This window comes from Protomyctophum parallelum, assembly GCF_964188405.1.
Source record: "Protomyctophum parallelum genome assembly, chromosome: 16".
NCBI lineage: Eukaryota > Metazoa > Chordata > Actinopteri > Myctophiformes > Myctophidae > Protomyctophum > Protomyctophum parallelum.
Window position 1 is genome coordinate 32,937,269 of NC_139711.1, and position 12,876 is coordinate 32,950,144.

Here is a 12,876-nt window from a genome sequence, read left to right on the forward strand (position 1 = left end):
ATGTCCTGTTTCTAAGTTTTTAAATGTATAAAACTCTTTTTCGGCTATTTTCAAATGGCCGAAATGTATATAGGGCGAAAGTGGTTACTCTATGACATAGACAGAGTCTATATGTTTTGTAATAATAATCTAAATCAGTTTAAAAGTAGTTTTCAAATAATTGTAGTGGAGTACAATATTTGCTTCTGAAATGTAGTTGGAAATACTTACTCCAGTAAAGTAAAAGTACCTCAAAATTGTACTTAAGTACAGTACTCGAGTAAATGTACTTTATGTTGCTTTACACCACTGATTACAGGGCCTCCTTAGATGTATTGTGTTCATCATTTATGCTATCTAGGCAGCAAAGGACTGCCCACTTGGTAAACTAAAAGTACAAATGACTTCTGGTGTATGTCATTGGAGCCCTTTATGACAAACAGTGGGTGGGCCGACCCAGAGAAGTGAAGGACCACTCCCTTACACCGTTGCCCTCCCCTCCCTCTGCAACCAGGAGCCCTAGCTGCCCTACCCATTGCTCTGTCCAACCATTCTGCTCAGCCCAGAGGCAGAGCGAGCAGCCACGCACAAAAAAAGTGAAAAGCACTCAAGAAGAGGGGAGAGAGAGAGAGAGAGAGAGAGAGAGAAAAGAGGGAGGGAGGGGGAAAAACGCCCTGGAAACTCTGTTGATAGAGAAATACTAAAGGAGTGAGAGAGTCTTTTGGGCTGCAAGTTGAGACTGGGAAGAAGTGCTTTTTCTTGGGCTGGGACAGGGGCAGAAGAACTGCTAAGGATGCTCAAGCTGGTGTGAGACTTAGCGCCCAGACTGCGCAAAGGTAAATATAGGCTAAACTTTTTTTTTAAACCTTTAAACTTTTAAACGTATGCTTATGGTGGTTTCTGCTGTTGAATTCCTGAGCTAAACTGCTACTACTGTTTTGTATAATTTGTATTGTTTCTAACAGTAGACAGCTTTGCCTTTGTTTCAAGCATAGTAGGCCTGGTATTTTAATAACTTTGCCAAAGTGTGTGCAGTAGGCTAGGCTTGCGGTGAAGTTGAGAATCTTATAAATGTTACTTAAGCAAAATAAATGCACACAGGCCTACATCATTGTGGCAACAATTTGACTTACTTCACAATGATTCTTAGATGGCTATTATCAGTGTGATTATTGTTTCAAGTTGTTATCTTGAGTTTGAGATGAGAAGTGGGTGTGTACCCACTCACATGAATGGACACACATGGCATTTATTTTAATGCGCACATAAACGGTTTCCTGAGGTGCATGTGAGCAGTATCCAAATCTTCAAGGGGTTTTGTGTTCCTATTATTTATTACATTATCAATGGGGTGTAATCATGTCCGAAAGTTCTACACTCGTGCTGTAATTTGACTTCACTGCAACGTGGATACACGTAGGCTACACGTAGCTAGAGAGAAGACATGGATTATCTATGAAAACGCCACAAGATAAATACTTTTTTCGTGTTAATTACGATGCTATCTTCATTATTGGTAATTTCAATTGTGTCTGAAACGAAGACGTTTTTAAAAATTAAAGGTACTTCCCTAAGTAAAATGTAAGCAACCACAGACTTGGGTGTGGATTCCACCCCTCCTCTCTTCTTCTCCTCCTCGTCTCCTCTCCCGTTCCCCTCCCTTCTTTGCTTCTGCGTATTCTCCCAGCGAAGCGCACCCAAGGGAGAAGAAACAAACATTTTTATCAAGACTTAGGCTATATCGTCTTTATTATGTTAAAATACAGGTCAGGCGATAAATTGTCTGGTTGTGTCAAGTCTACATGGGTAGACTTTCGGAGATTTCTTCTCTTTTTCTCCAAAAAGTTTACCTTGGTTTTCTTAACCTGGGCTTCTGGCCAGGTTGTGGAGGGGAGGAGAAAATGAGCAAGAGGGAGGGTATGAGAGCAGAGGAGGGGGATGGGCTGGGGCAGAGGGGGAGTAATGGAATGTAGTGGTTTGGAAAGACAAGCTAATTGAAACCAGGTTTGAGGCGTAGAGGGGGAAAGCAGAACTTCTCAGCAGCACATTCGGAGAAAAGGAATCATTTTTATCTGCCTAAATGTAGAAGGAGATTATTTTTTGCATTTTACGTATTAGTAGTGTTATGTTTCCAGTTGCAGCTATAGGTTATATCATTGTGTAATGTAACCCACACAGTCAATTCAGTGTGTTTGTTAAAGTTACAGAAAAGGACGGCATAAGGAAGAGAGTGTGCAGGACAGACGGGCTCCATATAGCTCGACTGAAATAAAAATGTTCACTGTGCTTTGTTGCCTGTCCTCCACAACTCTGTCCTGCCACACCCTGAAGTAATTTCTGCCGAGTGGTGAGGAGGAGGCTGCTTCTCAGAGGAGAGTACTCTCCACAGGCTGTCAGAAACACACAACAAGCATACGTTGAGTGCCTCAAAGCTGTAAAAGTCAGGCATTTCTCGAATTGCTCTTGTCAAGGCGATTGATTGTGACACAAGCTGCTTGTTTGTAGAGCCATATGGTCAGTCACCCTGTGGATGTTGATTGTCTGCGAGTATGCTTGGTGCTCTAAAACATTCATGTAACACCTACTGGTAATGTGTTGGGAAGACTGTTATGTTACGTGTAGTTATTTTTGCCACAGGCTTGGGCAGGAACTTAATATAACAGACAAATACATTATGTAGGACAGTAAACCTCAGAACCGGTTCTATATACTACCTAAAGCTAAAAGCTTGACTTGTCAGCTGACGTACATACCTTGGCTTCAGGCAAACTACGATATCTTAAGTCAGCACATGATCAGTGATGTTCATACAAAGTAAAGATACATTCTCTTTCTCTGTTCATAATAGAATTGCTTAAGCCTACTAAGCCTACTGACTATCTATGAAGCAATGTTAATTCTTGTTAACTTGCATTAGATCAGAGTGAACCAGTTTCCTGACTACACAAAATGTCAGGGACAATGGGTTTGGCCCCTCATGGCCTATCCATATGGTAAACAACATCTCAACTGCTTCTTCTTCAAAGACTTGCACGTGCCTCATCAGTAGCGTGTTAGCTGGTCCATGCTAAGATATTTATCACATCACGTCCCTGGAGCTGTCATATAAGCTTTCCCTGCTGACTCTCAACAGAGAGGAGGAGAGCAGTGGTGTTACTCAGGCGCGCCAGTGTGAAACGGAAAGAACCCGGACTCGAGCACACTTCCTCTGCCATTTCCTCATGGGCTTGTTGAGGGGGTGGATGGAAGGAGGAAGGGAGTGAAGCGGAGGAGGGAGGGACATAGGGGAAGAGGGAGTTGGGTTGAAGAGAATGAGCTGAAAGTGGGAGCCAGCTGATTGTGATCAAATTAGCGTTTGTTGTCTTTTCTCACTTTATGTTTAATTTAGGGGCCTTATTGGTCCCTCGGACATCCTGTAGATCAAGCAGAGCCTCCCTGGAGATCGCTGTGCTCAAACAATTGCACTTTCAGATGTACAACACTACAGACGCAAAGCACAGCAGTGACAATGACCTTGCAGTATATATGCATTGATTACGGCCTACTCTGGAATAAAATCCCCCATTCTCCATCGTGGAATAAAAATGTTCTAAACGTAGTTTGTGATTATAAGTCTCTCTAGGGAGTACACCCAAACAACCACTCCCTGCGCATACATCTAGTTTGGAATGTTTCAGTTAGTTTGGACTATTCCCCATATGGGCCTATCATTAGCATCACTAGCTTAGTCAGTTAGAAATACAGATTTGAGACTGTGCTTCAGACGGCAAGTGCAACTCATGGCCAACATCCCTATTGGGTCTTAGCCGCACATGTGCACGCAATCCAGTCTGTTTAAATTTTCCACCTCTCTCCAAGAGCCTTATGTCTTTCATATGGCCATGGTGCAACAGTCAGCAAGTAACGTATTAACATGGAGACATGTTGATTGTTACACCCTGCGTGTGTGCACGTGTTATTGAGACTTACTTTTTGTATTTTTCTTATCAGACAAGATCACCACACCCAGAGAACCATCAAACCTTTGATATTCTTTCTGTTTTGCCTCCAGGTGTTTTCCTCCCCTATGGGAATGGTACTAACTATACTATTCATAACCGTTGCATAACTGTAGGTGTACTACATGGGCCACCCATCCCCCACTTAACTGTCAAACCAACGCTCCCAGTGCTCCTAACCTTTTTTGAGTTTCTCTGAGTAACGAATCACATGTGGCATCCATAAAACAAAGAAGAAAAAAGGAAAGAAAATCTAAAGAATCCTGTTTGGAATGGGGTGCTAGAAGGGCAAAAGGACTTGGAATGTAAATTTGGAAAGACATTTTGCGTTGTTTAGGTTCCCTTTATCTGACAACAGATAGTCAAGGAAGGCTCTTCTCACAAATGTCTGGTCTGCTCTGCTCTCTTTCATTTGACTCGTCATTCCATCACAATACATGGCTGAACTTTTCTTCAAGGCGCACAGCTAACGCTATCACGCTTTGCGCTATGCTATGGTTCAATGCGACTGTCTTGACTAATGGATCTTCTTGTTTAAGATTATGTGGTTCAAATTTGGCCAAATGTAGGGTTTAGCAAAAGTTGACAGTGGTTTTAAAGTTGGAGGTAATTAAAGTTAAAGGTCTGTCTGTGTGTGTGTGTGTGTGTGTGTGTGTGTGTGTGTGTGTGTGTGTGTGTTTGTGTGTGTGTGTGTGTGTGTGTGTGTGTGTGTGTGTGTGTGTGTGTGTGTGTGTGTGTGTGTGTGTGTGTGTGTGTGTGTGTGTGTGTGTGTGTGTGTGTGTGTGTGTGTGTGTGTGTGTGCGTGCGTGCGTGCGTGCGTGCGTGCGTGCGTGTGTGTGTGTGTGAAAATCTGCATCCTCATCTCTGTTGTGTCCTGTCCACCACTTTGCAGCCAAAAAGCAGTCTCACCTCCCTTCATCCCGATTTACCCCATACTTAGTTGCTCAATGTTCCTGGCTCTGAAATTGTCCCAAGGCACAAGCCGTCAGGCCTGCGTCATTTCAAAATCCCAGCCATACCTAAAGTTCTTGTTCCCTTATGAAAATGTCTTCTTTTTTTATGTATCCATTCCAAATACAATGACAAGATTTATTTTTACTAATGAGCCTTGACGAGCATGAGGGCAATGCTCAACGTTCTGCATGTTGAAAAGTGAGACTGAATGAGACTGAGTGAGAGTGATTGTACATTGTTGATACAGCCCTCTTGTTTGTGATCTTGTTCAAACTGAGAGAAGAAGCTTTTAAATTACTTTTCTTCCGTTCTTTTCCATTTTGTGCACGCTGGCTGGCTCCTGCCAAAGTCACGATGGTTTAATCAGCAGCAGGCTGAGTTGGCGTCAGTGGGCAGGCTTTGGTCTTGAGCAGGACTTGTGGTTTGGTTAGGGCTCTGTGGACTACAGAGCATAGAACGGAACCATTTATTTTGACGCTCATTCCTTTCATATGTGTCACGCATGCATGTCCTATCTACGTTTCTCAGGCAGGCGTGAGCCCTATACCAGAGGCCCACTGCTGTTCGCTCTTGGTATCCTAAGTCTTGAGTCTTGTGTATGTTGCACACACACACACACACACACACACACACACACACACACACACACACACACACACACACACACACACACACACACACACAATGAGGAGAGGAACAGAGAGGCTATTCTGTTTTCATAACAAATCTGATTTGGTCTCAATTCATTGCTTACTTTTGCCCTCTCTCACTTCCCCTCTTCTTCTCTCCCTGCAGAACAAGCCTCTTTATTTGCTCATAATCAAATCGTATCACTCACCAGTACCACTACAATGCCCTTGTCACTAACGGGTTTGATTTAACCCATTAAAACCAGGAAAGCATCTGTGTCATTTATGACACAGATGCGGCACTTGGTGCCGCACTGTGAGCTTGGGCATCTGCTATTTTTGAAGAATCTTGAAAATGTGACAACTACTGATTTATAAGGCATTTGTAGAATCGGCCTCAGGTCTTAATGGGTTAATCATCATCACAAATGCACTCAGTTCAATTTGAACCAATCAACCAGATGGATTGATTGTTTACGTTTCATTTAATCCCAATTTCTGATTGACCTACCTACACGCCCGATTTCCCAAATCCATTTGGGTTCAAGTTCAACTCGTAGATTTTACTTTCATTTGACTAGTAGGTAGTGACTTAAAAATGAAGATATTACTATGTACCAAAGCACAATCTGTGATACAATGCATCAGAGGTGGGGTATGGACTGGAGAAGTATAGTGAAATTGGGATGTACGTAGTAGACTTGGGTGGGACGTTGTAAATGTATCGCCCAGATTCAAAGATGGAGCTATCCCTATGACTATGATGATGATGATTGCTAAAGCCTTGGGCATGAAAGGGGATCCTGTTTGGCTAGACCCTGTGTCGACATGCTCGGTGTGTGCGTGTCAGTGTATATGTTATTATGAGTGTCTACCCATAGCTGAATTCGGTATGCGTGTTTGTTTGAGCAGAGTTCTGGGGTTGGGAGTATAGAGTGGTCTGGTGACGGGCGGTGGGCAGAGGGGCAAAGCGTGGGGTGGTCGGTACAGGCCGGAGCAAAAGTCAGCCTCAGAGAGCCAGAGAGAGGACATTTTTTTTTAGTTAGTCACCGTGGGGAGAGGCCGGGCTCCCTTCCAGCTGGCCTGACGGCTCTATCAAGGAATGTGTGTGACTGGAGGCCTGGGTGGGGCTCTACGGAGAGCTGCTCCCTCAGCAAGCAGAGCACGGGGAGAGAGCGATATGGTTTACCTTGTGGACTATGTGGCGCGGCGTCTCCGCCATTCAACATCGCATTGTGTGCTTTGTGGGCTTCCCCGATAAACCTGATGACATGAACTGATGGCACATTTTACTGTGAAATTGTGTGTCACTCTGGAACTGTTTTATAGGTCCAATAACGACATTGAAAATAGAACCGACAATCGTGAGAGGCATGTTGTTTACCTTTTGATTTTGCCTTAATCGTCTTTGCCCAGATATGGACATTACATCTGCAGTAATTCAGTATTATGGGACAATTATTTGCCACCGCAATGCTAATCCTCACCGTTTCAACAGATCCCTGTTTGATTCTCAGTTACAAATATGATATTATATGAGTCATTATGTAAACAAGACAGCAGTCTTAGTCAATAGGGATGGGAGTGGCCCACCAATCATGCAGTGTATCCCTTCAGTCTGTCATGCTTCAACACATCTTGCAAAAACATGTCATGAGCATCACCTCATGACATGCAAGTACACATCAGCCAATGATGCAAAGTCAATTCTCACTTCTCACAAACTCACAAAATTCTGCGTATCATTCACTTTATCTTGCAAAAACATGTCATGAGCATCACCTCATGACATGTAAATACACATCAGCCAATGATGCAAACTGAATTCTCACAATTTCTTCCAAAAGTCTGCATATCATTCACTCCCCCCCCCCCCCCCACACACACACACACACACACACACACACACCACACACACACACACACACACACACACACACCCGCGTGACAATGTGTAGTTACATTACATACATAAACCAAGACTGTATTGTCTAAAAAGTGTGCACAGCTGCTATCGTACGAGTCCCCCTACACAAACACAGAGACGGCCACACATTGGCTGGCATGTATCATCGCTGTGTCCCATCTATTTCAGTAAGGGCCCTGTTCCAATGTGAAATTAGCCACACAATGCAACGGTAAGATAGGGGGAGGGTTGCGATGACAGGCTTGAATGGTGGTTTGAAATAACTGATCGCAGTGTGAAATGATACTCACCATCGGTTAATAAACACTTACAACATGTATGGGTGACACGAAATGCTTGGTTTGTGCACCACTGCTTCAGCAGGTAAGCACAAACTAATCAACGCAAACAATGCATAGTTGGACAAACTCTCACTTTTGCCTCAGCCATTTACATACTTTCGCTCTAAAATAACACACCTTTTTATGAGTTTGCTGTTTAGAGGCGAAGTGGGAAATTATTGCAGTACCACAAACATAGTTATTTGGCCTCATTTTCCTTCGAGTAATGAGAAGTGTAAGTTATTGGACAACTGAGGCAGGGGGGTAATGACTAGGTTTGAAAACCTGTCAAAGAAGTATTTATACATTAGACATGTTCCCACTGGTAGATGCCTGTGGATACATACCTAAAGTCTGGTTTTGTTGCTCTTGGGACTTTGGAAGACTCCTCGTCTTTGTTTCATGATGTGCCCCTAGTGATAATCACCCTAAGGTTTTTGGATGAGTAGAAGTGAGACTACCGGTAGATTAACTTGGCATACAACCTAGAACCTCAACTTTTAACCGTTTAAGACTTGAGGCAGATTCTACACATGCCTAATAAATCAGTAGTTCGCACACTTAAGAAATGTAAAACATGTTCACAAATAGCAGACCAGACAAGTTCACAGGGTTCCACAAAGGGATGTGCTGTGAGCTTGTATTGCTTGTATCTGCTATTTTTGAATAGCCAACGCAAAAATATAAAATTACACCCGGTTTTAAGGGGTTAAATTCCAAATTATGCCAATATTGAAAAACAAAAAAAGTATGAATACAAAATAATATAGTCATAAGCACTGATGTGAAGTCATAGTAGTATCAAACACAAGTTTATATATACTTTTATGACTTGCATTTATCAGTTCTATAAAGCTACCGTACTCAATTGAAGATAAACGACCATCCAAACGTCTCGAGGTGCAAGATACCTCAAATCAGTTATAATATACATATGAGTATGATGTGTGGCTGATGCTATAACCATGCCTTAAATAGTTACATCATTTTGGACATGTTGGTTTCCAAGCATTTATCTCAATTCATTTGGTCCCCGCTTGACATGTGGCACTTGCTGAGGTTAGCCTCAACATTAGCAGACCTATAAATCTACATCACTCGGAGGGACACTACTCTGTGTAATTACATATATTGTTCTGTAAAGCAAGGTGAACCCTTTGTTTCTGTCTCTAACTGAGCTTTGTGTATAGAAGAAGAGCAATATTTTAGTAACATTGCCATGTGTTGTTGTTCTCTCCTGGAAGTCCCTAACCTATAATTTCAAATAAACCAGATCTGATATTTTCGAGTTTGCGGCTGTCTTGGTTTGGCCACAGTAGAGGCAAGGAGGTGACCTGTGCCCTGCATCTTTGTTGTGTGCAATGGTCTGCGTGTGAATAGTTCCAGTGGTATGATTGTAATGCCATGGTGGCTCCATATTCCACATCTAGCCTGTCGATCATCACTCACCCCGTAAATGAAACTAGGCTACATTTCAGTCTGCTGCCCTGTTTAGATTGTTGCCTTGTTTTGCATTCCTGTCTAAACCACCAGAAAATGAAAATGGGTTGTGTCTCTTTAAAAGAAACCTCCAGAGTTTCAACTGAGAATCTTGAATTCCCTTGGACTACCGTACACTGCCTCCCATCAAGTTTATGTCAACTAAGACATGTCTTATTCAGTTGAGCTGAAAGACACTCTGTTGGGGCATACTTCCACCACTAGCTTAATGTATTTACTTTCAGGGAGAGTTTTGCATAATTACCAGCCCGCACCGTACATACTTCATACTCATAGGGTAATCATTAAACCATCTGAGGAATTTGACTGATCAATGTATTCCCTTGAAGGTGAGGTTCCACCAAGAGGCATGTAAACATAAAACCAAAGTGAAATTTGTATGTGTGATTTGCGGTCATTCCTCTCAGTGCAAGCTTGGCTCTTATCAAAGGAATGTGTCTCTTTATCTCTTTGACAAGTGACTGACACAGTGGATGTGGCTTGCATCAGCAGGAGCTGGATAAGAATGAAATACATTTGATTTAGTTTAATTTTACATAAGATAATAAGAACCAGATGAATTCTAGAAATGTTCAAGTCTCATCGTCATGTTTATTTTCATTAAAATGAATTGTCAAACTCCGTAACTAATTCCCAATTTCTTTTTTTCCTCTTCATCAACAGAAATAAAGAAGACAAGAACCAAAGACTGAGAGCCCTTGGCCTTGCTTGAGCAATCTGCAGTAAGTGTCCAATTGCAAACACATCCCTCAGTGATAATGGCATCACAACAAAGGGCACTTCTCTTAAGGGAGGCAAAACATAGATTCTTCCAGGCTATCTAGACAGGGTCACCTCAGAACAACTATCTCTTGTATGGCTTTCAAACGGAACCCAAGCTTCTCCGATGCCAGACTCCAAAACGCTTTTGGAATGTTTGTTGCGAAGCCTCTTTTGAACCTGGAAGGTCATGCCACTATTCAGCTGTGAAAGGGTTGCCTTGTGGAAACTTGACACTTGGCTGCTTCAGCTCACCTCCACCCCCATCCCACTACGGCTCAGCCACCTGTTCCACTCCAACACCCCCCGCCCCCTCACCCCCCATGTCAGAAGCCCGCCAAAACTCACACTGTTTAACTGTTTGTTGCTGGCAGCTGCAGAAGATTTATTTCTTATTTTTTTGAGAGAGAGAAAGGAAAAAGAGAGAGAGACAGAGAGAGAGAGAGAGAGAGGGAGAGAGAGAGAGCGAGAGAGGGGAGGGAATATCTACAGTAGGACAACAGACAACCCAAACCAAACCGTATGCAGCCTTTGTAGGCCACTGACAGACCAAAAGTGGGGAGGCGTATCCAGAAATGATCTGTGGTTGCAGGCTAGTTAAGAGAATCTTTTGTCTGTCTGGCTGTCCTCATGCCCCCACCCCACCGTCACCACCAACATCACCACCACTACCACTACCCCGCTGCCCCCGGCAGTTTTTCTCTCTCTCACCACATACCAGACCACAATATAAGATGACAGATAGAGGAGATCATCTCTCATTCCTTCCATCATACTCCCTTCCTTCCTTAGGCTTCTGTGCCCAAATCTAGTTTTGCATGGCTCTCCAACTCAGATTTTGATGTGCATCTGATTATGGGCGTGTGTCCTAAGGAATGGCTCTCTCTATCTCTCACTCTCTATGGCAAAATGAATGAGAAAGAGAGAAGAAGAGAGGATTGTTTTCACAGACTGCCTGTATGTCTTATGATCCTCTGAACAAACCGCCTTATTTACAGTAGACTGCCATCCATATCTGATCATATGATTTTGCTTTGGGGTGTTACAGTTCTTCAGCTCTCTTCCCTGATAAATATGTTTTGGTACAATGCATGTATGGCAAGCTTGGTAATTTACTAATTGTACTGTTGACAGGTTTCTCTTCAGAGCCCATTTGTCATTCTTCTCACGTCTTGTGATCTTTCCGCCATTGATAGTTACTGTAGCCGATGAGTGAATACACATTGGGGTGAGAAACCCCTTAATGTGACACAAGTTAAAAGGATATCTTATACTAATATATTGTACACCCAAAAGGTGTGTACAGTATATTATATTCAGGAACTGTCCCTCTCCGTCTCACTTTCCCACTTTCCCTTTCTCTCAGATAGTTTTTCTTTTATTTAGTTTTCTTCTTCATTTCCATGTACCCACCTCTTCTTCATCCCATGTGCTTCCCACCTCTGCCTCTTTCCATCGCTTTGATTTCCTTCCTTCCCTCTCACCCGGTGCTCTGCAGCCTCTGCCCTACTCGCTGCCAGAAACAAGTCAAATGTACAGTATGAGAACAAGGACAGCCCAACAGTTCACTCTAGATCTGTTATGGGGCTGATTAGGCTGATTTATGATCTAGACTAGAGTCTAGAATAGATCTAAATTGTGTGTGTGTGTGTGTGTGTGTGTGTGTGTGTGTGTGTGTGTGTGTGTGTGTGTGTGTGTGTGTGTGTGTGTGTGTGTGTGTGTGCAAATCATAATCTATGGAAAGTTAGGTGGTTTGAGAGACTTAGGGACATTTTGGAGATCGATATAGAGAAGAAGAAACAAAGACAGATAGAGAGAGCACCGTTCTAGAGAGTAGGCCTACTGGGTGTGGCCTCAGAGGTCACTTCATGTTCAGGATGGAGAGTAGAATAACAAAGTGGTTTTTCCTCCCTTGCTCACAGGGAGTTGATGAGAACACACAACTGCTGGATTTGCCCTCCCCCTGTGAGCCTGGGCTTTTGTAAATACCCGTTGGCGCCAACAATAACAACGCTCCTTGTTTGAGAGTTAACGGTTCATTTTCGCCATGGCCCTATAGTGGTAGATGTCTAGGGAGCAGCGATATGCTGCAGAATCAGAGGGAATGGTGGAACATCCAAGACACTCTTAAAGCTTCATTTATGCTTCATTGACAACAGGTTTACAACGTGACATGCATGACACATTGTCACCTAAGCATAAATCGGCCGTGACCACATAAGCCACATTTTATACTTTGTAAGACAGTGTAGCACAACAAGGCGAATATGCCAAAAATAGCCCTTCTACAAAGCTCACAATGTTTCGCATTGCGGTGCTTTGTGAGCTTGTAGATCGACTACGTTCAGTATTTTTCTTTATTCTTTGAAAACATTTGGGGGGGAAATTATTTTGAAAATGTCTGCCTATAATGACATGCCCAAACTAGGGCCAGTAGATTGAAAATGAAGAATGGGGAAATTAACATAAGAATAATGTGCCACCTGTTGTCTCTGTGTCCAGGCCTCAATCCAAAAGGGGGCCATATTGCTACTGGCAGTTTCCCCATCCCAATCTTCTCAATCTTCATGAGCTAATCAGATAAACCCATGTCTTCACCGCTGCTGATTGGGTTGCTAATATCATCCAAGGGGTTCTTTTGCACAACGTTGCATGAATACACGTTATATTAGACACTCTGACATGTCTGTGAGATGTCTGTGTCAATGTGTGCGTTCAGCCAGTTGATGGTGTCATTTTTGGCATAAACACCATCCATATCTTGCGTGTTGTTGTCTGCTGTCTGTGTGCTATGCAATTTGTAACCAATG

At 43.0% G+C, this 12,876-nt stretch overlaps 1 protein-coding gene across 6 annotated transcripts in view; it reads left to right on the top strand.

Annotated features, from left to right (window-relative positions):
• The first annotated feature begins 547 nt into the window (after window positions 1-547).
• Window positions 548-12,876, top strand: part of ahnak (AHNAK nucleoprotein) — a 37,534-nt gene continuing 25,205 nt past the window's right edge. For all 6 annotated transcript variants that reach the window (XM_083786154.1, XM_083786155.1, XM_083786158.1 and 3 more), the window contains exons 1-2: window positions 548-815; window positions 9,971-10,029. The gene's annotated coding sequence lies outside the window, so the exon portion shown is untranslated. The remainder of the gene's footprint in view (window positions 816-9,970; window positions 10,030-12,876) is intronic.